This window comes from Phoenix dactylifera, chromosome 7 (genome assembly GCF_051530095.1).
Source record: "Phoenix dactylifera cultivar Ajwa chromosome 7, Ajwa_hap1_PhDact_Kaust_v1.1, whole genome shotgun sequence".
Lineage (NCBI taxonomy): Eukaryota > Viridiplantae > Streptophyta > Magnoliopsida > Arecales > Arecaceae > Phoenix > Phoenix dactylifera.
In genome coordinates, this window is record NC_143196.1 from 23,208,686 (window position 1) to 23,234,224 (window position 25,539).

Sequence of the window (25,539 nt, forward strand, 5' to 3'; positions counted from 1 at the left end):
TAAATCACTAGAAGAAGCTGAAAAAGATGACAATTGGATGAATGCTATGCAAGAGGAATTAAATCAATTTGAAAGAAATGAAGTTTGGACTCTAATGAAAAGACCCCCTAATGTTTCAATTATAGGCACCAAATGGGTATATAGAAATAAACTAGATGAAGATGGGATAGTAATAAGAAACAAAGCTAGGCTAGTGGCCAAAGGATATAATCAGGAGGAAGGAATAGATTTTGATGAAACTTTTGCTCCTGTTGCTAGATTAGAAGCTATTAGATTACTTTTGGCATATGCATGCTTCATGGATTTTAAACTTTATCAAATGGATGTAAAATGTGCATTTCTAAATGGTTATATAATGGAGGAAGTTTATGTAGGACAACCTCCAGGTTTTGAAAATCACTTACATCCAGATTATGTGTATAAATTGCATAAAGCATTATATGGACTTAAGCAAGCTCCTAGGGCATGGTATGAAAGGTTAAGTTATTTTCTAATTGAAAACAAATTTAAGAGAGGAAATGTAGACAAAACCCTCTTTATCAAAAGAAAAGGAAATGACTTATTGCTTGTGCAAATTTATGTGGATGATATAATTTTTGGTGCTACTAATGATAATCTTTGTCAAGAGTTTGCCAAGCTTATGCAGGGAGAATTTGAAATGAGCATGATGGGTGAGCTCAACTTCTTCCTTGGGCTACAAATAAAACAATCAGAGGAAGGCATCTTCATCAGTCAATCCAAATACATCAAGGAAATGTTGGAAAAATTCAAGATGAAGGATGCAAAGGAAATCAGCACACCCATGGGGTCAAGTTGCAAGCTTGACAAAGATGAAAAAGGTAAAAGTATAGACTGCAAATTGTACAGAGGTATGATAGGCTCCTTACTTTACCTTACTGCTAGTAGACCAGATATATTATTCAGTGTTTGTATGTGTGCTAGATACCAAGCATGTCCTAAGGAATCACACTTGCAAGCTGTTAAGAGAATTTTTAGATATCTAGTAGGGACATCTAATGTAGGCTTATGGTATTCTAAACAATCTGACATAAATTTAATTGCTTATTCCGATGCTGATTTTGCCGGGTGCAAACTCGACAGAAAAAGCACAAGTGGCACATGTCAATTCTTGGGTGCTAATTTGGTTTCTTGGTTTAGCAAGAAACAAAATTCAGTTGCCTTGTCCACAGCTGAGGCTGAGTACATAGCAGCTGGAAGCTGTTGTGCCCAAGTTCTTTGGATTAAGCAACAACTTGAAGACTTCGGTATCAAAATGGATAATATACCAATTAAGTGTGATAATACAAGTGCAATTAATTTAACAAAAAATCCTGTTCAACACTCTAAGTCAAAGCATATAGAGATTAGGCATCATTTTATTAGGGATCATGTGCTGAAAAATGATGTGATGATTGAATATGTATGCACTGAAAATCAATTGGCCGATATCTTTACAAAGCCCCCTTTGTAAAGATAGATTCAACTTCTTAAGGAATGCTTTGAGCTTGTATGATCCTAGTAAATGAATTGAACTTGTATTGCATTGCTTTGCTTCTCAAACTAGTAATCCACCTCAAAGTAAACATAAGTGAAAACATGAATTCATCTAAGCTAAATGACGAACTGTTTGACTTTCCGGAGGATGGTTACCCTCCCTTGGACTCTTCATGGAGATATTTTCAGAGCCTATTTCATAGGTATTCGAAATTTGGTCAAACATTCCTCATTTCAATATTAATAATTCAAAAATCATTATCAAATTATTATAGGATGTATTATTAAGGGGGAGGATCACAAACAAATTCACTCTGAGTTTATCAAAAGAGATCATGTTGATTAGGGTGATTAAACAAAAATTGAGAAAAGATAGAGTTCAGTCTGAAATTTTTTCAGTGCCGGAGACGTCTCTGGCAAATCGCAGAGACGTCCCCCCCAGGCGAGACGTCTCGTCTTAGTCGCGGAGACGTCTCGGGGACCGAACTAGGTTTTTTTTTAATAAGTGAAACAGCTCGAGCCGACCCGAGCTATCTTCTCTCATTCCCGACCAAAACCAAAAACCCTAGCCTTCGCTTGTTCTCCATCACAAACCCTAGCCTCCTTCTCCACATTTCCTTAGGATTTCCACTCAATGGCACCCAAAAGAGCTAGGACGACCCGTGGAAGGCGACCTAGGGCAGCGGCCGACGGTGAGGAACGGAGGGAAGAACCTTCCGCGCCGTCTCCTCCGGTTGCTCCGCCAACCACAACCATCTCCTGTGCAAATCGCACAGTCACGACCGGTAGGTATATAGATTTTTCATTTTTAGATAATGAGGGGTTCTCTATTGGAGAGAGACTCCGAGCCCAAGGGTGGGAGCACCTTTGTACCCTTAATACCTCGACCTACCCCGGCCTAGTTAGAGAACTTTTTAGCAATATGGCCTTAGGGGACCTAGGGTACACTGCATATGTCCGGGGGACATTAGTAGAAGTCAATGAAGATGTCCTATCCACTGTCTTGCAAATCCCTAAGGACGGTGAGGCTCCAACCTCACATCCCCAAAGGGAGTCAGCCCTAAATTTACTTTTAGGATGAGAGGACTGCGGCCCTCTTGATGTTGTCAACTCCCAAGACCTAAACGCCGAAATGAGATTACTTTTAGTATTGTCAACCGGGTCTTGTTTCCCAAAACCGGTCGCTTCGATTTTGTTTCGGAGCGAGATTTAGTTATAATGCACCATATCCTACTAGGGATTCCTCTAAACCTCCCTAGACTCATGCTAAACTACATTGCCCTATGTCATAGGTATTCTAGGTTTAGTTTACCCTATGGCATGATCTTTACCTTAGTTTTCAAACACTTTAAGGTTCACATTCCCGAAAATGAACCTGCAAAGCCCTTGAGAAACACCGACTACTATAATGAGGGCACAATGAGAAGAATGGAGTTTCATAAGATAGATGGATCTTGGGTCAAGGTTCCAAAAAGAAAAGCACAAACCCTAGAGCCTGAGATCCCACATCACGAGTCTGACCATCACTCTCCTCCACCTAGCCACACGGATATCCCTGATATACCCTCCAGCTCAGCTGGACCTTCCACATCCATGCCACCACCTCCTCCAGTCAGTGGGCCTTCCTTCCTATCAGAGGATCAGATGCGCACCTTAGCATCTGTCATTTGCCAGCAGATGAGGGAGGAGATGAGATCCATGATCTCCACTGAGTTGGCCCCCATCAGAGCTTCACATGAAGGGCTTCTACAAGAGCTGAAGGAAGTTAGAGCTCAAATTGAAGCTATAACGCAAGAAATGATTGGTGTGGGTGCCACCCAAACCTGCAGGTCAATTGAGCTCAAAGACAGCTTGAAGACCATTTCCAAGAGTCTCAAAGAATTGACAAGCCCAGGAGGAAATGTGGGCACTTTAGTTGCCCAACTTAGAGGGAGGATTGAAATGGCAACTGAAGAATTTGAAGCACTTGTGGCAGCCTTCCACAAGTCACAGGGAGATCAATTTAAGACCCTAATGGATTCAATCAATGCTTTTATAGATGCAGCTTGTAGGGTTTATGAGCAACGTCGCCGATAAGGGACGTTTTGTAAACATCTAGGGATCTTCTTTTTGTAAATCCTAGGCTATTTTGAAACACTTTTTGTATTAGAAATCAATACTTGTAATGATTTCTTCTTTTGACTATGTACTGACTTCAAAGGTTTACAATGACATATGAATGACATACAATTTCTTTTGAAACCCTGTGTACATTTCTAACTCTGTGTATGTGATTGTGTATGTGATTTTGTGATGTGCCATAAAAATCTTATCACATACCTTGAGTGTTCAAATTTGATACAAAGAAACAATGCATATAAAACAGAGGGAGCACATCTTGTGATAACTATACTAAACAAAAAGATGAGTCTCAAATGAATTCCAAAACAAAGGGGGAGTGATATGAATGATTGAATTCATTAATAGAAATGACTTGGACAGGGGGAGCACAACTTGAATATTCTTGAGTGGTTCATGGAAATATACTGAATCTTACTAGGAAGTATGCTTTAAGCACCTACAGATAATTTGTCCCCTTCATTGTTGATGACAAAAAGGGGGAGTAGAACCATAGAACCAATATGGATAAGGGGAGTAGAACCAATATGGATACATTGGAATGCAAAATACAAAATTCATGCTTAAAAGTTGAATTAGAAGAGATAAAATTGAAGGATATTGGCTTTAAGATAATTGCCCTTCTGGAAAAGAAAGGGGGAGTCAAAAAGAACTTAGCTTTCAATTATCTTTAGCATCAATATTTCATTTCACATTGTATCTAGTTCTAATCAAAACATTATACCTGTACATCTGAGCAAATACTGTGTATATGTTTAAATTTCGAATTTTGCATATACTCAGTGTTTTGTCATCATCAAAAAGGGGGAGATTGTTGACCCCCTAATGGATTTTGATGAATACAAAACACTAGAGTATAATTCCATTTATCTTAACAATTTAATTGAGAAATTCATGTGTTTTATTAAGAATATTGTTAAGAAATGTCTAGGCAAGTTTCCATAATTTTTATGAATTTATTGAAGAATTTTTTGAGATGAAAGAAAAAGTTTAGGGACAGCCGAGACGTCTCCTGATAGTCTCAGAGACGTCTCTGGCACAAACAGGAAGAACTGGCACGTCTGGAGACGTCCCCGGCACCTGCCGAGTCGTCCCCGCGATAGCGGAGTCGACTCTCTCAGTAGCGGAGTCGACTCTCTCAGTGGCGGCAGAAAGGCAGTTTTCAAGAGATATGCGCGAGACGTCCCCACCATACGCGGAGTCGTTCCCGCAAGTAAAAAGCAGATCTCCGGAGTCGTCCCCTAGATAGCGGAGACGGCTCTCTCAGGGTTTTCCAGAGAATGATTTTTTTCGGTGATAAGGCAGCGGAGACGTCCCATGAAAGAGCGGAGTCGACTCTCTCAGGAAATTCCAGAAGACATGTTTTTCGGAGTTATAACGGCGGAGTCGTCCCCGAAGCAGCGGAGTCGTCCCCATGCAAAAAGCGCAGACAAGCCGAGACGTCCCCGTAAAGTGCAGAGACGACTCTCTCAAAAAAACAGAAAAACAAGGATTCAAACCATTCATCATCGGAGTCGCCCCCGTAAAGCGTCGAGTCGACCCCAAACAACGTCAAAAGTAAAATCTTGTAGCCGAGACGTCTCGTGTTGAAGCGGAGACGTCTCCAGAGCACCTGGGACGCGACTGACAACTTTTCCAGGTTTGGTTTGAATTTCAAATCTCCTTTACTTTATCTCTAACGGCTATATTTGCTTTTTGGGCTATAAAATGGAGCTCTTAAGTGCTTCTCTACAACTCTTCACCAACCCAAAGCAAAATCATTCAAGAGAGAAGAAAGAAAAAGAGGTTCAAGGGAGTTAGTGCATTCAAGTGAAGAAATCAAGTGCTTTCAAGCTTCTCAAGTGATTTCAAGCTCAACTACTCTCTTCCGCTCGTGCATTCAAAGCTCACACTCAAACCTACGCGATCCACATCGGAAGAATCACCATTTCCCACGCTTCCAACGGCAAAAGGATTCTTCCGGGTTCTATTGTTTATCATTGTCATATTTGCTTATTTAGAGCTTTCCAATTGTTTGTAAAACTCTTCTAACATTGTGCTTGTTCCAGTCAAGGGACTTGGAACAAGGGAAAGGCGTCCCAAGCCTAGGTTAAATTGGGGATTTTAGAGTTTGTTGTGAGCCCGGTGTAAAACAACGAGTTGGGTAGTGAACTCGCAAAACTACCGTACTGTAATCGTGGATTATAGTGGAAATTCCCAAAGGTGCTTTGGGGAGTGGATGTAGGAGCAGTGGAGGCTCCGAACCACTATAAAAGCCTGTGTTTGCGATTGGTTGTCTTCATAGCTTTATTCTTGCTTTAGCTCTTATATTTGTGTGTTTTACTTTTAAATAATCAAAAAGTTTTTAAGACACCCAATTCACCCCCCTCTTGGGTGACCATCTCTGGGCAACAACATGGAAGAGCAGAATAAAGAAATAATCTTATGTATCATATAGATGTATATCATGCAAACAACATTTTCATTATGCTCAAGGATTCATAGCTTCTCACAAGTTATTTTAAATCAAAATTTTAAGCATAAACTTGTGTATTTCATGATTATGACATAAGCAAAGATATATTTTAGTTTGGGCAAACCATGAAATAATTTTTAAAAGCATAAGTCAATCAATACATATATAGACATCATATCAAGAAATTAATAATTAAAGACTTTAATCATGCCACAATAAGATTTAAGTTATTGACTTTGCTCAGCTAATTTATGAGAGAGCTATCTAAAATTACCGATTCATTCTGTATTCTTCAAGTCAAATACCTACTAGATTTCTTATGTGTAAACTTTTGGCTGAAGAAGATTTCCTTTCTTGTTTGCATGTGAATATTTATTGTATCTTACATGGAGGTGTCCTTCAAGTTGAAATCTCTCATTTTCTTGCTTAAGGATCCTGCATTATTAACAAAATCTTTTTCTCTCTTAAGGATTCATACAACATATTTCTTAACTAGATGACTCAACATAAGATATGACAATAATTGAATATTGAGTCACTTTACTCAAGAGATTACCTAAATATAAGCAAGCACATGTCACTTGAACTAAAGAGATAGTTTCATTAACCAAGATGGTTCAAGGACAAGCATGTGAGATAGTAGGAAGATTCATCAAGGTCAAATCAATTTCTTATTTTCAAAATCAATTTAGCTTAGATTCTATTTGCTTAAGATAATTATCAATAAGACATGCTAGCTAAGTTTTAATCAAATTATCTTAAACAGTTGTTCTATCAAAATTCAGATTATGATTCATTTGTTATCAATAAAATATGATTCGTTAGAGTTAGATTGAAGTCTTGCACAAGGGCACATAATAAGCATACAATCTGGTCTACTAGCTGTATGATAAAATAATTATTCTATCATGCTTCAATACAGCTTTAAGCCATAGATCTACCTTGCTCATCCTTTTCAAATTCTACAAGATGAGGTCATAGACATACCCTCTTCATGCCAATCTTCTATAAGAGTTTTCTTGTGAACTAACTTTGGTCAATGAAGATTCCTTTCTTGTTTGTCTTAATTTGGAGTTCAAGAAAAAATGTTAATTCATTCATCATACATATTTCAAACTCATCTTGCATGAGCTTAGTAAAATCTTCATATAAATTTTTATTAGTAGAACCAAAAATGATGTCATCAATGTATACTTTGAGCAAATAAGATATCACAAATTCTTCTTTTTGATGCATAGTTTTATCATTATTACTTTCTATGAAAAAGTTACTCAAGCTTTTATATCATGCTTTTGGTACTTGTTCCAAATCACATATTGCTTTATCATATTTGTAATGAGTAATTTCAAATAAGATGGTTATTTTACATAGATCTTCTTTAATGAAATAACCACAGGAGTGCATTCTACTCATTCATTTGACAAAATATAAAGCTCATAAAGCAGGCAAATGATAATGGTGATCTTTACTTCTAATCATGCAAGAATTTTATCAAGATCTATTTCATCTTTTCTTGATTGAATCTTTTAGTAGTTACCAATTTTTCTTCATTAAGTGCATTTCTGAAAAACTCAATTTGGTTCTAATTATTAACAAGTTTTCAGATTTTATTGGCAAGATTTCAAATTTTATCTCTTTCAAAAATAATTTAGTTTAACTTGACCAATTATAATCTTGTTCATTCTTCTTAAGGTATTTTAGTTTCAGATTGTTATATGTAAGAAAAAAGATTAACCATATACATATATAATTTGATTTTAGTGTCTTGATGAAAGATCATTAGTCTCAGAGGGAATAAAATGAATTGATATTTCTACAACTAGGATCTTTTCATTGAATATTCTATATGCATTGCTTGATGAATGATATCCAAAAATAGGAATATCTTTATCAGATTTAGCATTATTTTCATAAGAACATATCAAGCATAACATGTATGACTAAAAAATATGAAAGATATACAATAGTTTATTTTCTATTTTTCACAAAAATAGATCTAATAGAAACCATATGTATGACAAGCAGTGATGATAGCTTTTAACAAAGATCATTTAAGTAGATGACTATCATATCACATTGTCTTTTTTATTTCTTCAAGGATTCTATTAATCCTATTTTACTTATGGTGTTCTTGGTGCAGGAACAATTGTATTCAATATTATTTTCTGTGTAAAACTTAATAAAAAATTGGTTTTCAAAACTGTGCCATGATACTTCTTTATTTTCACAGTTTGCAAACCTTTTTCATTTGAACCCTTTTGTGAGTTTGTGCCAATGCAGAAAATATTTCAATTTAAGTATCAAGAACAAAACCAACGTTAGCTTTGACAAATCATCCACAATTACAAAATCAAGAAACTTATCTCCTAGGTTCACAATTCTAGAGATCCAAATAAGTTCTTGTGGAGAATTTCAAGGACTATGAGGTGGAAACGATGTTTTCAGATTTAGAAATGATTCTAGTTTGTTTTCCTAGATGACATGCATAGAAAATTTTGACCTTGCAGAAATTAATCTAAGTAAACCAATGACAAGGTCTTTTGAGATTAAGTCCATACTAGTATGAGTTGATTTTATATGCCAAAACTAGTTTCTTTAATCTTGGTATTCATAATGCATATATCTAAAAATATACCAAGTACATATTCTTATGCCTAAGATCAATAAAAGATAATGCCATGGTTATAAAAACTTTCAATCAAGCATATAGAGAATTCATAGATTTATTCTTAATAAATTAATTAATCATTTAGCAACTTATCCAACAGTAAGTAAAGCATACTATAAAATAAAGTGATTTGATTATATTTTTAAAAAATATTACCTATATTACAAAATTGATTAATACCTGCAATTCATGTTTTAATTAGATACTAAGGCAAAGAAAATGATGAGATGCAAGGATTACTAATTTCATTATTCTGTTCATTTCAATTACTTTTCTTAAGTATATTTTAAGTTTCATTCTTTAATATATGTCTAGAGCACCCAATGTCCAAATTAACATCTTTTGTTGGAAACTTGAGTGCTAGACATACCTGCCGAAAAATAATTAGATTTTCAATTTAGGAACCCAAGCTCTTTTGGGTTTTTGCAGGTTAGCTATAATTGTTCCTTTTGGAATCCATATTTGTTTAATAGTAATAGCTTTACCATTTAATTTATGTGTGTTGGAATTATAGGTAAAGTAATTATGCCCATTCTTTTCATATTTGAAATAAGTTATCTTATTTGATGGTTTGCTTGGTGAATTGATAATCTTTTTCTCTAGGAAATTATTGTTAAGCAAGGGAGTCAAGCCAAATTTTGATTTATCAAAAACAGCATGTTGGTTTTCAAACATCATTTTTAATCTTTCTGAACTTACAGTGAATTTATTAATAAGAGATTTCAGTTGGTCAAGTTCTTCACTTAAGTTTTGATTTTTTTTTTAATTAAGCTATGATTTTTCTGAATCAATTCTTCTGAATTTAATCTTAAGCTTTCATTTTCAGAATTTAGTTTGTCTTGTATTTCAGCAATAGAATTTCTTTCTTTTGAAATTTCTAGATTTAGCTTTTTAAAATTTTTATTTTTCATAGCTAATTTTCTACATTCACCATACAAATCATGAAAAGCATTTAATAGTTCATCATAAGAATATTCTTCATGAAATTCATTTGGTGTAAAATTAGATTCAGATTCTACTTTATCTTCTTGTGCCATAAAACACAAGTTAGTTACCTCTTGTAGTTCATTGTTGCTCCTAGCTTTCAATTTCTTGCTTGACTCTCTCTTGGTCAAGGCTTTCTTGCTTTTAATTTCTTTCTTTCTTTCTTCTTGCTTCCTCTTCTTCTTTGTCTTTAGGAAGCTTTTGAATTTCTTAGGGATTGATGATAGGTCTTTGTCTTCATCCTCAATATTTTCTTTTTCTGAACTTTCTTCCTGATTTAGAGTATTTCCTACATGCTCAATGTTAGTCTTGCAATTATCCTCAAGTAATCTAACATGGGGTTCCTCGGAAATATCATAAGTTGCTTCAAGAGAATCCCATATTTGTTTGGCAGATGAACATATACAAATTTGGTTGAAAATATTTTCATTAAATGCACAGTAGAGAAGGTTCATGGCCTTAGCATTTAGTTCAGCCAAATTTTTATCGAACATACTTTCAATCAATTTTGTGGGTGTGTGTAGGCCATTTGTTATGACATTCCATAACTCATAGTTTTGTGATTGAGTAAAGATTTTCATTCTAGCTTTCCATTAAATATAGTTAGATCCATCAAATAGTGGAGGTCTGTTTGTGGAAAGTCCCTCAGCAAATAATATGTTATGTGGGATTGTCATAATCTTTGGCTCTAGTCGGTTAAGACTACAAATAATATGAAAGCACCTGCTCTGATACCACTTGTTGCCTAAGGTGACAACCCAAAGGGGGGTGAATTGGGTTTTCTAAAAAATTATGTTCCCTAATTTACTTTGAATTGAATGCAGCGGAATGATAAGATGTTATTTACTTAAGCTCTAGGCAATTACGAGTAAAGTAGTGGAAGATTAAGCTAGAGCAATTATAATCTATGTGAATGGTAAGGATTGAGTGGAAGCTAAGCAAGTTCTAAACAATCACTTATAAATCAATAGGAAACAAAGCTAGCGATATTACACAATCAAGTATGAATGTAAGGTATGAACCACAAGAGATAAGGCATCACAAACACAAAGATGTATAGTGGTTCGGTGCACCCCAGCATCTACATCCACTCCCCAAGACCTCTTGGAAATTTTACTATAATCTCTCAGATTACAGCCGGTTGTTTTACAAGCTCACAACCTAACTTGTTGTTTTCACGAGATCACAATGAACTCAGTCGATTTTCACAGGCTCATCGACTAGAACCAACCAATTATTTTTTCGAGTTCACAATAAAATCCAGTTGGTTTTTCTCGGTTCACCAACCACAACCTTACACCGCTGGTTTTCCCTTTGGCTCACCAACAAACCTTAACCCCTTGATTCAATCCCTTGATTGAATCAAGTTACAAGATATTAGAACAAGAATTTAAAGCAAATACAAGCTTCTTAAACAAGCAGATATAGCAAATATAAACAAGTAGAGTAAAGAGAAGAAGCCCTCAAACAAATTTTGTAGATGAAGAAACTCAGCTTCTTCTTTACTTGATCCTCTTCTGATTTCACACGAGGTAGAGGATCACTGAGGCAGCACACAGTTGGAGAAGAAGTTTTGAGATTCATTCGGATGCTCTTCTTCTCTCTCTCTTTTGCTTTGAATGGTGCTTTTGTGCTTTTAGGAGGTTTCTCTTGAAATCTCTTTGAAATCTCTTTCCTATGTATTCTCTCCCACTTTCTTAACTTCTTCCCTAGCTCTTCTCTTGATTTTATAGCTTTGGATGGTGTGGAAATAAAGATCTAACCATTAGAGACAAAAATAGAGCCGTTGGAGTTGAGAAAAAACTAGCCATTATGCCTCCCAGCATGCTCAAGTCGACTCGGCTGAAGCAGGAGTCGACTCGTGAATAGAAGTCTGCCGGCACTGTAGCTGGGAGTCGACTCGGCTGTAGCTGGAGTCGACTCGAGCACTGTAGCGCTGAAAATCAACTCTCTGTCTTTTTGTCTGTTCTCAATCGGAGTCGACTCGTAGAGTTCCGGAGTCGACTCGAGCACTGTTCCTTGAAACTCCAGAGTGCCAGAGTCGACTCTGAACTTCCAAAAGTCGACTCGAGGACTATTCTTTTAAATCTTTCTTTGAATTTGCTCCTCCAATTTGAATTCTTTGAACTTGAAACTTGGGCCAATGAAGTATAGCTTTCTTTCAACTTTTTGAGAGCTTTTGAGGTCTTCTTCTATTCTTCCAACTTATTATGTTCCTTGCAAAATAAATATCTTTCATCTTGCAACACAAATATTAGTAATTATACTTCAAGATTTTGTAATTATCAAAATCAATCTTTGGGTCAGCAAGCTTCAGGTGCACTCCCCAAATGAAGTTCCTCTTCTAGACCCATAACTTTCATCACCATGGTTCTATCTTGCTCACCATGTTCATAACCAACATCTATTGATCTGGATGCTTCTGCTGCACTTGTACTTACAGGAGGTATTTCCCCAAGTAACTCCCCATGTGCAAACCATGTTGAATACCCCAGTGTAAACCCCTTTCTCAATAGATGAACATTGATCGTATCACAGTCAAGGAATTTTTGGTTGTCACATCTTATACAAGGGCATCTAATCTTATCCCCACTACAATACTCTAACTGAGTAAATGCAAACTCAAGGAACCCTTTAACTCCATCACAGAACTCAGCTCTTATGTAACCATTTTCACAAAGTCGGTGGTACATCCAATTACGATCAAATGGCATAGTTCCTCTAAAAATCAAATGACAATCAAGAAGAAAGTGAACCTAACAAAGATAGACAATAAGCCTCTTCAACAAAGATGATATAAAATGATATTAAAATAGAGTACACTATTTCAGCAAAGATGTGCATGAACCTAACAAAGATAGACAATAAACCTCTTCAGTTTAATATAATTCTTGAATGAAAGCATAGAAAAGTAATCACTCTAAAAAAAGGGCCCATAAAACTGATTAGATAACTGAGATAATGCGGCAATACTGTTTACCATGTCAAGCAAGAGCACAATAGGAAAAGGTTATCCCATGGCACCTCATGGTAAAGCTAAAGAAAAGAATTTGTCCAGAAAGGGACCTCTCTATGAGAGAAAGTAGGGGCATTATGAGAATTTCACACCATCTAATTAATAAAAGTCCCATCACACCATTTCCCCTTCGAGCGAGTACCCAAGCAGCAACTGCAACATCACAGCACAGCAGCCATTGAACCCCCTCCCTCCTTTTCTCTCACAGCCAACCAAATTCCTCCTCTCTCTTTCTCCCCCAAAACAAAACTACTGTTCCCATCTTCCCAAATTGCCTCTCGGCAGGTCAGGAAACTCTCCACCTCCCTTCCATCAAGGGGGAAGACTCGTAGCCAGCTCCTGTTCCCGTTTTATATGGGGCCTTTGCTTCCCTTTGGTCACAGACAGAAAAGAGGCAAGGAACCTCTCTCCCTCCCTTCTCTCCTTCGCCTCTCTCTCCCTCTCTCTCTCTCCCCTCTCTCTCTCCCTCTCCCCCTCTCTCTCCCTCCCTCTCTCCCTTGTTGGATTACCTTGTCGCCTGCTCGGATCAAAGCATCCAAGAAAACCAGAAAAGAAAGGAACGATGCTCAGATCTAGGGCATTAAAAGAAATCTCCTATTGTGCTGGACGAAGCAAAAACCGATGAAGAAACGAAATAGGAATAGATTTAAACCTATACGGAGATATCAAACAGATAAAAAAAAAACTTACAGGGATTAGGAGACGAGAAGAGGAGATCTTTGCTTCGGACGACAGCGGGGAGGAAGAGCGGGGAATATCAAGAAGCGGTGATCTTTCTTTTCTTGGATCGGGGAATATTAGAAAGCGGTGATCTTTCCCTGGAGCAGGAAATATTAGGGCATGGGCTGGGTTTTTTTTTTTTTGCTGGAGGCAAAGGGTTTTTCCGACTGGGATTTGGGCTATTGAAAGGATTTGGGCGGGGCAATGGGTTTGATTTTGGATTCCATCTTTTTATTTTTTTAATTTATAATTATTCAAAAATAATATTTTTTAATATTTTTAGAATTAAAAATTAAATTTGGTGATGGAAATTTCTGTCAATAATCCGTCACTGTCAAAAATAATTTTTTAAAAATTTATAAACACTTGGGTTACGATTTTTGTGACGGTTAAATTTGTCACTGTTTGGTTGCAATTTTGGTTATCAGTTTTGTGACAGATACCCCGTCACTACGGTGATCACTAAATTTTGGCACCCACCCTACCTGCGTATTATATAACCGGTCTGTCACTAATCTATCACTAAGTTCATATCACGATGACCAAATTTTTGTCTGTCACTAATCCGTCACAAATAGTGACTGATAACGGGCCGTCACTAGTTTTCCGTCACTATACGCTTGTTTTCTGGTAGTGTTAGAGCCTAGGATTTAGGATCCTTAGGATTTGTCGAAAAGTTTGAGAGTTGTTGAAATCAGAATGCAAACTAATTATGCCCATACCTAAAGTGTGAATAAGCTATTTTGATAGTTTTCTTGGAGCAGTATGTATTTTAAGCTATGATTAATTGAGTTTGACTAAATTAAGTGAAAGAGTATTAGTCATGGAGTATTATCATGCAATGTAATTATTTTGAAAGTTTAACTTAATATAAAGTATTGTGGATATTGCTTCTAGTTTGAAGTTAATTATTTTGATGATAAGTTAAGGTTCGTTCATGAGAAGTTGTTTAATGTTTGAACTAGAAAATATCTTATGATATTTATTAAAATATTCTTCGAGGTTAAAATCTGTATGTGGATCATTCATGAAATTATTATATGTAAGAAAAATATATTTGGGGATGAAACTCAAGAGTTCTTCTTTGGCTCTACTTGAAACTTGAAATTTTAAATCTTTTCAATTTACAATGAAGATTGAAATTTTAATAGGAGGTCAATTAGTAAATCTTGATAATGTTGGTGAGTAAAAATATTTTTGGGCTGGTCAGAAATAGTATCTCTTTGATTTGGAAAATTTTTTGATGGTTTTTCTTGTTAAAAAAACAAAGAAAAAAAATTCTTGTCAAAGGAAAAGATAATATTTTTGATTCTTGCTTAATATGGATATCATTATGTTATTTTTATTAGTAAGTTCACTTATCTTCTGTAAAAAAAAAAAAGAAGAAGAGAAATTTGGCATTAGTGAAGGATTAATAGAATGCTGGAACCTGCATTAGCTGATCTTGGATTTGGAATGTTTTAGTATAGATCTCTTTTCTATTAGATTTGTAGCTTATACTTTTAAAAGAATTTGAAAATAATTATCAATCTTGACGAATATTTTACGCGCAAATGTTCTACTATAGATAAAGTAGAGTAGCTTATGATCATGTGATAGATCAACATTAGTTGATGTTTTTACAAAAAAAGGATATATATATATATATATATAATATTGCAAATTATGGATGTGATTTAGAATTGGAGAAATTGGATCAATTTAGTTGTATTGAGAATGAAAAAAAATAGCTAAAAAGAAAAGAGAGGCTATTATTAAAAGGTTGAAATAGTTAATAAAATTATAATATTTTGAGTAGATCTTCTAAGTTAAGGTTGATTGGTTTCTTTGTTTCAGATAGTCTAGTGGACTTACAAAATCATTAATGTTTGCAATATTGCAAATAAAAATATTTTTCTTATTGGTGGAATTGATCTCAATATAAAATCATAGAGGTTATATCTTAGTGAAATTTTCTTTAAATCTTTGAACCATATTATTAGATTTTTGTAAAAAAAATATTATAAATTAAGGCCATGAGTTGATCATGGATTTTGTATCACCATAGAAGAAATGCAAGTGAAATTTCATTGGAGGCCCCAATGAGTTTAATCTTGAAGAAAAGATTCAAGGTGGTTGAATATGCTAATAAGTAAGTTAATCAGGAATTTTTCAATAGAGCATAAAATTAATATTCCTAACAGAGAGAGATCAATATCAAATTGAATAAAAGAATTGTCAAAGAAATCCATAGTTGGCTTATTTTAAATTGAATCTAGAATATGATTACTTGATCATACAATAGTACAAATATAGCAATTATCTTGAGGGTTAATTGTGATATAGTGTACTAGGAAAGTAAGGATAAAATTTTGCTTGGATTTTATTAAGAAAAAAAAATGATGATGATCTGGGATTGTTAATAAATTTTGAAGAATATTGATCAGAGTTGCACAGCAAAAGTATGGTGGACCGAGTCATTTTAAATTGGTCAAAAATATTGGCTATATTTTGTAATATGTTATGATGGAAGACCAGATTTTTTTCAATAAAGAAGGTTTTTGTTAATAAGAAAAGGTGAATACTATTGATTCTCAGGTTAATCATGATATGACTATGTTATCTCTCTAATAGATTTTCTATGGTTGATATGCTATAGAAAATTTTAAGCATTTCATGACTGGGGTGAGTTGATCATTGATATATGATTTATTTTTTTTTTAAGAAACCAAATAAGTCATGTGTTAATTGTCCCCTCTTTATGATTTATAAAATTAAGCTAAATTTAAAGCCTTATGACATATCGAATCATGGTATCAATATTTTGCTTTCTCGAACTTGCTCTGTGATTTGATGCCAATTATTTTCGAGATAGACTGTTGTTGTCTAATGACCATCATTACATGTTCATTTTGTGAATCACATTCTTTATGATATGATGAATTGACTCTAATTAAGGTTGGTCATTATTTATGGATCAACACCCTACCATAATGTATGTATTGAATCAATTTTATTTCAAGTTCAATCTCAAATACAATTAATTTTAATCGGTCTTGTTGTGAATTGATCCCAATCCGATCTAAAGTTGTCATGCCCCAGCCTGCACAGGGCACATGACGCACCCAGTGCCCATGTGGGGGCCACATGAGGGGGCAACACAGGGCTCTCCTGCTAAATATTATCTGGTTCTGGAGCCCGCATGTGCACGCACGCCCCGCTCAGACCTCTTTTCAGTTTTATTTTTCACCCAAAATGTGTCTGTAGGATTTGGAGACATCTGCCTCATATGCCCAGGCTTTCAAACGAGTTTAGCCGATGTGGGATCTTTCAAAAGTAAACTTACATCACGATGATAATTTCAATCTTAGATCTTTGTTAGTTACTTCTCTAGTGCTAATCATGCTAGTTTATAATTGATCCAAAGTTATCTATCACACTGATTTTGATTGAGGAGAATGAGATCTTGGATATATGTTACTCAATAGAATGAGCACCTCTAAATTTGGAAGGCCTAGATTCTTCAAATTTCGAGGACAAAATTTTTTTAGGGGGAGAATGTGAGAATAGGGCCTAAATGGGCTTAAGTCAGCAGAACCAGCCGACTTCAACCCTTGGCCCAAAAGAGAAGCAGAACATGGGATTGTGATCGCGATCCCCTGCTCCACCTTCCTCAAGCGAGATGGGGCGGAGGCATCACGGCCGTTTCACGGCCGGTAGGAACGGTCGCCAGTCATGCTCAACCGCCGCAGGAATCGCAGCGGTGAACGAGCTACAACCCCATTCGGAAACCACTATAAATCTTCCTTTTCCCTTGCATCGGACCACCACCGAGTCTCTCCTCCCTCTCCTCCTTCCTTATCCTCTTTCTTTGGTGGCCGGCATGCTGCCCCGGCCAAGCTTCATCCGAAGTTCTTCTCGTGGCTCCATTTGTTCTCTATTCTGATATCGGTTTCGAGCCGCCGCCGCCATGAGATCCACCGCCACAGTCGTTTGCCGGAGAGTTCCCCCACCTTGACTTCTTCTTCATTGGCTGAGGAAACCACCTCTAAGGCAGCTAGGGTGGCGTAGCCCCCTTTCTTTACCCTCCTTTGTTTCTTCTGTGTTAAAGGTCGCTCCTCTATTCCGAGCCAAGTAGTTGGTCCCTTTCTCGCCGGCCGCACCACCTCGCCGCCGACCGTGCCTCCGCAAGCTGCTAGCCAAGCCACCGCCAGGCCATCGGCCACCCCTTCCACTCCTCTCCTCTCCTTCCTCTCTTCCTTCGTCCTCCATGTTCAACGAGATGAAGAAATTTATATTGGACCGTGTTCATGTACTTGGGCCAACTTCATCCATTTGGGTCGTGTTGGGCCGTGTTGGGTCATGTTCATCTACTTGGGCCAAGTTCATCCATTTGGGCCGTGTTGGGTCGTATTCATGTTGGGCCTGGTTCATTCATTTTGGGCTCTATTGGGACGTGCCTATTGTGGGCCAAATTTAGGCCCAGTTTAGTCATTTTGGGCCATGTTGGGCCATGCCCATTGTGGGCCAAATTTGGGCCCAGTTCAGTGATTTTGGGCCCTGTTGGGGCATGCCCATGGTGGGCCAAATTTGGGCCTAGTTCAGCCATCTTATACCCTATTGGGTCATGCCCATTGTGGGCCAAATTTGGACCCAATTCAGTCATTTTGGGCCTTGTTGGCCTGTGCCTATTATGGGCCAAATTTAGGCCCAATTCGGTCCTTTTGGGCCCATTAGGCCATATCCATCATGGGCTAAGTTTGAGCCCTGTTCATCCTGTTGGGTGGTGTCTATTGTGGGTCGTATCTTGCTGATTCAAAGATTGATTTTGATGATCATAAAATCTTGAAGTATAATTACTAATGTTTGTGTTGCAAGAAGAAAGATAATTTATTTTGCAAGGAACATAGCAAGTTAAAAAAATACAAGAAGGCCTCAAAAGCTCTCAAAAAAAGTTGGAAGAAAGCCACACTGCATTGACCTAAGGTTCAAGTTCAAAGGATTCAAGTTGGAGAAGCAAATTCTAAGAAAAATTCAAAAGAACAGTCCTCGAATCGACTCCTGAAAGTTCAGAGTCGATTCTGGCACTCTGGAGCTTCAAGAAACAGTGCTCGAGTCGACTCCTACTATTCACGAGCCGACTCCTGTAGAAAAAGATAGAGAACTGATTTTCAATGAACAGTGCTTGAGCCGACTCCTACTATTCATGAGCCGACTCCAGCTACAGTGCCGAGTCGACTCCTACTTCATTCGAGCCGTCTCTCTCAGTCAGGACAGAAAGTAGTTTTCAGCGCTATATTTCTCGAGCTGACTCCAGCTACAGTGCGAGCCGACTCTAGCTACAGTGCTGAGCAGACTCCTAATCACGAGCCGACTCCTGCTTCAGCCGAGTCGACTCAAGGTCTGCACGAGTCGAATCGAGCATGCTGGAAGGCATAACGGCTAGTTTTTTTTCTCGACTTCAACGGCTTTATTTTTGTCTCTAATGGCTAGATCTTTGTTCCCATGCCATCCAAAGCTATAAAATCAAGGGAGAGTAAGGGAAGAAGTCAAGAAAGTGGGAGAGAACACATAGGAAAGAGATTTCAAAGGAATTTTAAGAGAAACTTTTCAAAAGCACAAAAGGGCCATTAAAAGCAAAAGTGAGAGAAGAAGAGCATCTAAGTGAATCCCAAAGCTTTCTCTCCAACTGTGTGCTGCCTTAGTGATCCTCTACCTCGCGCGAAATCAGAAGAATGTCAAGTAAAGAAGAAGCCAAGTTCTTTCATCTGCAAAACTTATTTGAGGGCTTCTTCTCTTTACTCTATTTGTTTATATTGTTATATCTGCTTGTTTGAGAAGTTTGTATCTATTTAAACTCCTATTTTGACATCTTGTAACTTGATTCAATCAAAGAATTAAATCAAAGGGTTAAGGGTTGTTGGTGAGCCAGTGAAAACCAACGTTGTAGGTTGTAGTTGGTAATCCGGAGAAAACCAACTGGGTTGGATTGTGAGCCCGTGAAAATAGTCGGATTGGTTCTAGTCGGTGAGCCTGTGAAAACCGACTGAGTTCGTTGTAATCTCGTGAAAATAACAAGTTAGGTTGTGAGCTTGTAAAGCAACCTGCTGTAATCTGAGGGATTATAGTGAAATTTTCAAGAAGTCTTGGGGAGTGGATGTAGGTGCTGGGGTGCACCGAACCACTATACATCTTTGTGTTTGTGATGCCTTATCTCTTGTGCTGCATGCCTTACATTCATACTTGATTGTGTAATATCTCCAGCTTTGATTCCTATTGATTTATATGTGATTGATTAGAGCTTGCTTAGCTTCCACTCCATTCATATCATTTACATAGATTAAAATTGATGTTACAACTATAAATTAATTTTAGATCAATTGCACCTTAAAGCCATAGTGTAGTTGCTCTAGCTTAATTTTCACTGCCTTACTTGTAATTGCCTAGAGCTTAAGTAAGATAACATCTAATCATTCTGCTACATTCAATTCAAGTTAATTAGGGAACATAATTTTTAGAAAACCCAATTCACCCTTCCTCTTGGGTTGTCACCTTGGACAACAAGTGGTATCAGAGCAGGTGCTCTAAGGTTAATTGTTTATCTCACGATTAAGAGCCAAAGATCATGACAACTCAAATAGATAGTTTTCTAGGAGAGGGACAATTAATTGATAGACCTTCACTATTTAATGGCATAAACTACACACATTGAAAATACGCATGCGCATTTTCATTCAAGCATATGACTACGATCTATGAAATATTATAGTCAATGGGACACACACAAACACTAATCATAATAAGAAAATGGCTCAACAAAATTCAAAAGCTATGAACCTATTATATTGTGCATTAGATGGGAATGAGTTTAATTGCATATCTTCTTGCATAACTGCTAAAGACATATGGAATATGCTAGAAGCTAAATATAAAAGCAATAACATTTTTAGTGAATCTGAAATTAGCTCTGAAGAAGAAGAGAGGCAAGGTGATATTGAAAACCTATGCTTTATGGGACACAAGGACGAGGTATGTATTGAAACACAAAGTGTCTCCTCTTCTGAATATGAAGTATATGATAAACTTGAAAATGATTCTGTAATACCCCAGAAAAGGAAAAAAAAAGGAAGGATGGATGGGTCGGCCTGAAAAGATCGGGCCCATCCATCTATTACAATCGTGCCCTAGGCACGATCGTGGAGGAGGAACATAGCGGGGGCGGCGGCATGAGAGGAGGCTGGTCGTTGGGGGAGCTTGACCGTCGGAGAAGAGGGCGATCGTGGGGGAAGGCGGCGGATTTTACAAGCCGGCGGGTCAAGGAGGAGGATCCCCACCAAACGCACGAAGAGGCCTTGGATCCATGGGTTTACTCATGGATTTCTCCATCGATTTCTCGCCGGAAGGAGCGCCGGAGCATCCCGCCGGACCGAGGTAAGCCCTTGTGCTTCATTGATTGGTTTTTGGGTAGTGTTGGTGGAGTTTTGGCCGATGAAGCCATCGGAGAGGGATCCGAAATAGGGTACCCCTGTTTCGGCCCCTTTCTTTCGGATTTCGCCGCCGTCGGCCGCCGGTTGGCCGGGATCCATGGCATATCGGAGGGTTGGACGGGACTGTGTTGGTTTGTGAGAGATTTTTAGGGCTTTGTTGTGGATGGGGATTGTTGGACCGAGGGCTTCTCCTTGTGTCTTCATCTCCCTCTCCGCTTCCTCTCGCATCGGTGGGCCGCCGACCGGCGATGGCGGTGAGATCGAGAACACCGTGGCTGCCGTCGAGTGGGGGAAGCAGAACCACCGTGATGATGGCCGTCCGTTGATGATGGAGGAGGGGGGAAGGCAGGAAAAGTGTCTGCCGGTTCTTGGAGAAGAAGAGGAAAGACCTCTTCTTCTCTTCTTCCCTTGGCCGGCCACCATCACCGGCAGCTGCAACAGTGGCGGCCGGCGATAGTTCGGCAGTGGTGTTGTCAGGTTGGGGGAGGAGAGGGCACAGCCACCATGGCTGTTGCCCTTGGATCAAAAAGATTTGAGGGAGGAAGAGGTATTCCCAACCATGAAGAGAAAGGGATCATCCCTTTCTTTTGGTCTTTTCACCATGACCGGCCACCGTCGCCGGCATGGCGGCAGCCATGGCTGGCGACGACATAGGCCGATGGTACAAGGTGGAAGTCGGGCCACCCCGACTGCCCTAGATCTGGAGGGATTGAGATGTTTGGGGATCTGATGATGGACCCCATAGTAGATATGAATTATGGTTTAGAATATTTAAATATTAAATAATTTAGTTGTGATTTATAATTGATGTTGTAGAGAAAGAGTCGGCGGTGCCAGGAGATTTTCATCAGGGGACTCAGCACCCCAGCACATAGGTTGTGATTCGGATCCGTGTTTGAGTCAGTCTACAATCTCTGTAAGAATCCCTACATCTGAGCACTTTTATTTATGCATATATTGGATTTATCGTTGGATATATTTTATCAGTATGTTGCTATTAATTTTTGAGCTTGTATGACACTATGAGGTGTGCATTTTGTTTATTATGAAAGTTTAGGAATAATTAAATTGGGAAGGAATAACATATTTTTGAGAAATTATGAAAATATGTGACGTGATTGAAATGTGATTAAACATGTAAAACTAGACATGTAAAATGGGTTGGACTAACCTTGTCATGAGATAGCCTCTACGAGCTTATGCGTAGGATAGCTGCCACGAGCTTATGCGTGGGATAGCCTCTACGAGCTTATGCGTAGGATAGCCTCCACGGGCTTACGCGTGGGATAGCATCTACGAGCTTATGCGTAGGATAGTCTCCATGGGCTTACGCGTGGGATAGCATCTACGAGCTTATGCGTAGGATAGCCTCCATGGGCTTACGCGTGGGATAGCTGCCACGAGCTTATGCGTGGGATTTGTGCAGTCTTGGACTGGGTCATGAACTTGGTTAGTCCAAAGCCAGAAGTGAAAAGTCTGAAAACCTGGAAATCAGAGTAATACGGGAATTGATCACATAATGTGAAAAAGGATTTATGTGTATGAAATGGTTACATATATTTGCTGTTTGTTGAGCCTTTGAAATGATGAAATGATATTATTTTGATGTTTTGATCATTTTATTATTATTACTGTATGTGGCTGTTGGGATTCTTACTGGACTGGAAAAGCTCATACTACTCTTACTTTCTTTTTCAGAGGCACTGAATTTGTAGAGTTCATCGGGTGGGATAAGAAATGAGATCAGTATGGAGTCTGACTGCTAGATAGATAGAAATTAATTTATCTTTTGCTTATGGACATTTGAATTTATGTAATCATTCAGTACATTTTAGTTGGTTTGGTTTAAATACATTAATTATGTGAATATTGTACCTTATCTCTAGGGCACTGCTCTAGGGCTCATGCGGCCGGTCACGTACCGGACCCGGGTGCTGGATTCGGGGCGTGACAGATTTGGTATCAGAGCTTAAGGTTAAGGTATCCTAGGGTTTAGGTTCAGGTGAGTGTGAGTGGGGAGTTATGATAGGAAAACTATCAGAACCTTGGTTTATAGTCACCTGAGATTGTAACAGGAATGATATTGGAATCTGAGCATATGTTTAAGACCACTAGAGACTGTGGGCTTAGTGGCATTAGAGTTTGAGGTTTAAGATCACTGGGGATAGTGACAAAATCGGAATATGAGCATATGTTTAAGATCGCTAGGTATTGTGACAGAAATATATCATAGCTTAAGGTTATGATCATTTGGAACATGACAATTAAATTCAGAGCTTAAGATGTAAGATCACTGGGTATTGTGATAAAATGTATGCATCGGGTTTGGTTTTCGATGAGTGTGGAAGGAAAGTATAAATTGTCTTTGATCATGATAAGAGAGGTTTGACCTAAGATGAGTGTAGGTCAGCAATGACATATCGGTTATACGATGTTTAGATATTATTTAAATGACCTGAAAAGTCAAACTTGATATGGATTTTGATGTGATTGTACTTTTGATTTTGCTACTAATTATTAGAGTGAGATTTATACGTAAATCTCCCATAGTATTGGAGTGAGCTAAGAAGATTTCATAATATTGAAAAGAATGTTTTTCGAGGTTAAATCTGTATGTGGATTATATTTGGAATTGACATGTTTGAATATTGAAATTTGCGTATTTCTATTAGTGGATTAAATTCTTAAGGCCATATAGTATGCAAATTGGTGGAGTATTCTAATTATTTGAATTTGTATATTTGGATTGGGCTCCTGAATTTTTCTTATAATTGTTGGAGATTATTGGATGTGTTAATTTAAAACTCGAGCCTAGATTTAAGATTTGAGCAAAGATCTTTTGTCATTGTTGATGAAGCCACTAATAAATGTCATATTGAGTAGAGACTTCGGTCATGAGATGCTTACATGAATTATCATATATAGCATTGTTGATGGATGTTAAGAATCTTGGTGAAGAAAGATCTGGAGATCGATAGAGTTATCCTACTCATAGTGGTATTGGCTCAACAGTTCTAACCTATTGAATTTGAAGTAAATTCTGTTGGAAGGAAAATCAATGTAGATTTTCTAATTAAATTGCGAAGGAAATACAAGAATTACCCTCTTTAAATTAAACTTAGATATTTTTGGATTCTAAGAAGGTTGTGGAGATCACGTATTGACCTTAAACTTGACTAAAGGATTGGGGGTTAGTTATGGTAAGTATACTCTATATAAATCGAGAACAAAAAGATCTAGAGGTTTTGCTCTAGTTCTACTTGAAAATTTAAAATTTGGATTTTCTTAGTCTCGATGCAAAGTGATACTTTGGTTAGAAATCATTTTGTGACTTTAGAGAATTTGATGAGTTAGATCAGAGTGCGCAGCGGAAGTGTAGTGGTTTGAGTTATTTTGAAACCGATTAGAAAAAAATAATAATAATAATGATAATACCTTGATCTGAAGGGTATTATTATGGAAGACTTGAGTTAGTTTTCTAGTAGAGGGGAATGTCGTTGATTCTTTGCCTACTGAAAGTAGTTATGGGCTCTCCTATTTTTGATAATTCTAAGAAGAATTTTGGGGCATCTCAAATTTAGCGTTAACGGATTGATAGCTCTGTGATTAAGCTTGGGCCTGGAATGATTTAACATAGTTCTTCGACTCCTAGCTCTGACATTGTTAATATACCTATTTGAACAGGTTTGTGGTTTTCCTAGGATAAAGATTGATCATTTAATCACAGGCAAAGTTAAGAAAAGAAAAATGATTATAGAATATTAAGAGCATTTGATACTAAAGATTTCTCCTATTTTTGTCAAGCCAATTATGATCTCTATGTAGAATCAAGAGAAATTAATTTCTTTAGGATATAATTATGGCATTTTAATCCAAGGTTGGGAGTTTGGAATTATTTTGAAAGAGATCAAAAGAACTTACTACGTGTGGTAAATAGAAAGGATCAAGTTTTGAGATGCTGTGATTTTTGTATGTCAAAATCTTGTTAGTAGGTACTCCAAGAGGGAGACTATTTGAGATCTTAGGGATGATATAACGGATGCATATTTTTTTTTATATATTTTGAGGCTTCAAGTAAGTTAATTTCGAGGATGAAATTCTTTTAAGGGGGAGAGTATGTAATACCCCAGAAAAGGAAAAAAAAGGGGGGGGAAGGATGGATGGGCCGGCCCGAAAAGATCGGGCCCATCCATCTATTACGATTGTGCCCTAGGCACGATCGTGGAGGAGGAACATAGCGGGGGCGGCGGCATGAGAGGAGGCCGGTCGTCGGGGGAGCTTGACCGCCGGAGAAGAGGGCGATCGTGGGGGAAGGCGGCGGATTTCGCAAGACGGCGGGTCAAGGAGGAGGATCCCCACCAAACGCACGAAGAGGCCTCGGATCCGTGGGTTTACTCACAGATTTCTCCATTGTTTCTCGCCGGAAGGGCCGCCGCATCCCGCCGGACCGAGATAAGCCCTTGTGCTTCATTGATTGGTTTTTGGGTAGTGTTGGTGGAGTTTTGGCCGGTGAAGCCATCGGAGAGGGATCCGAAACATGGTACCTCTGTTTCGGCCCCTTTCTTTCGGATTTCGCCGCCGCCGGCCGCCGGTTGGCCGGGATCCATGGCATATGGGG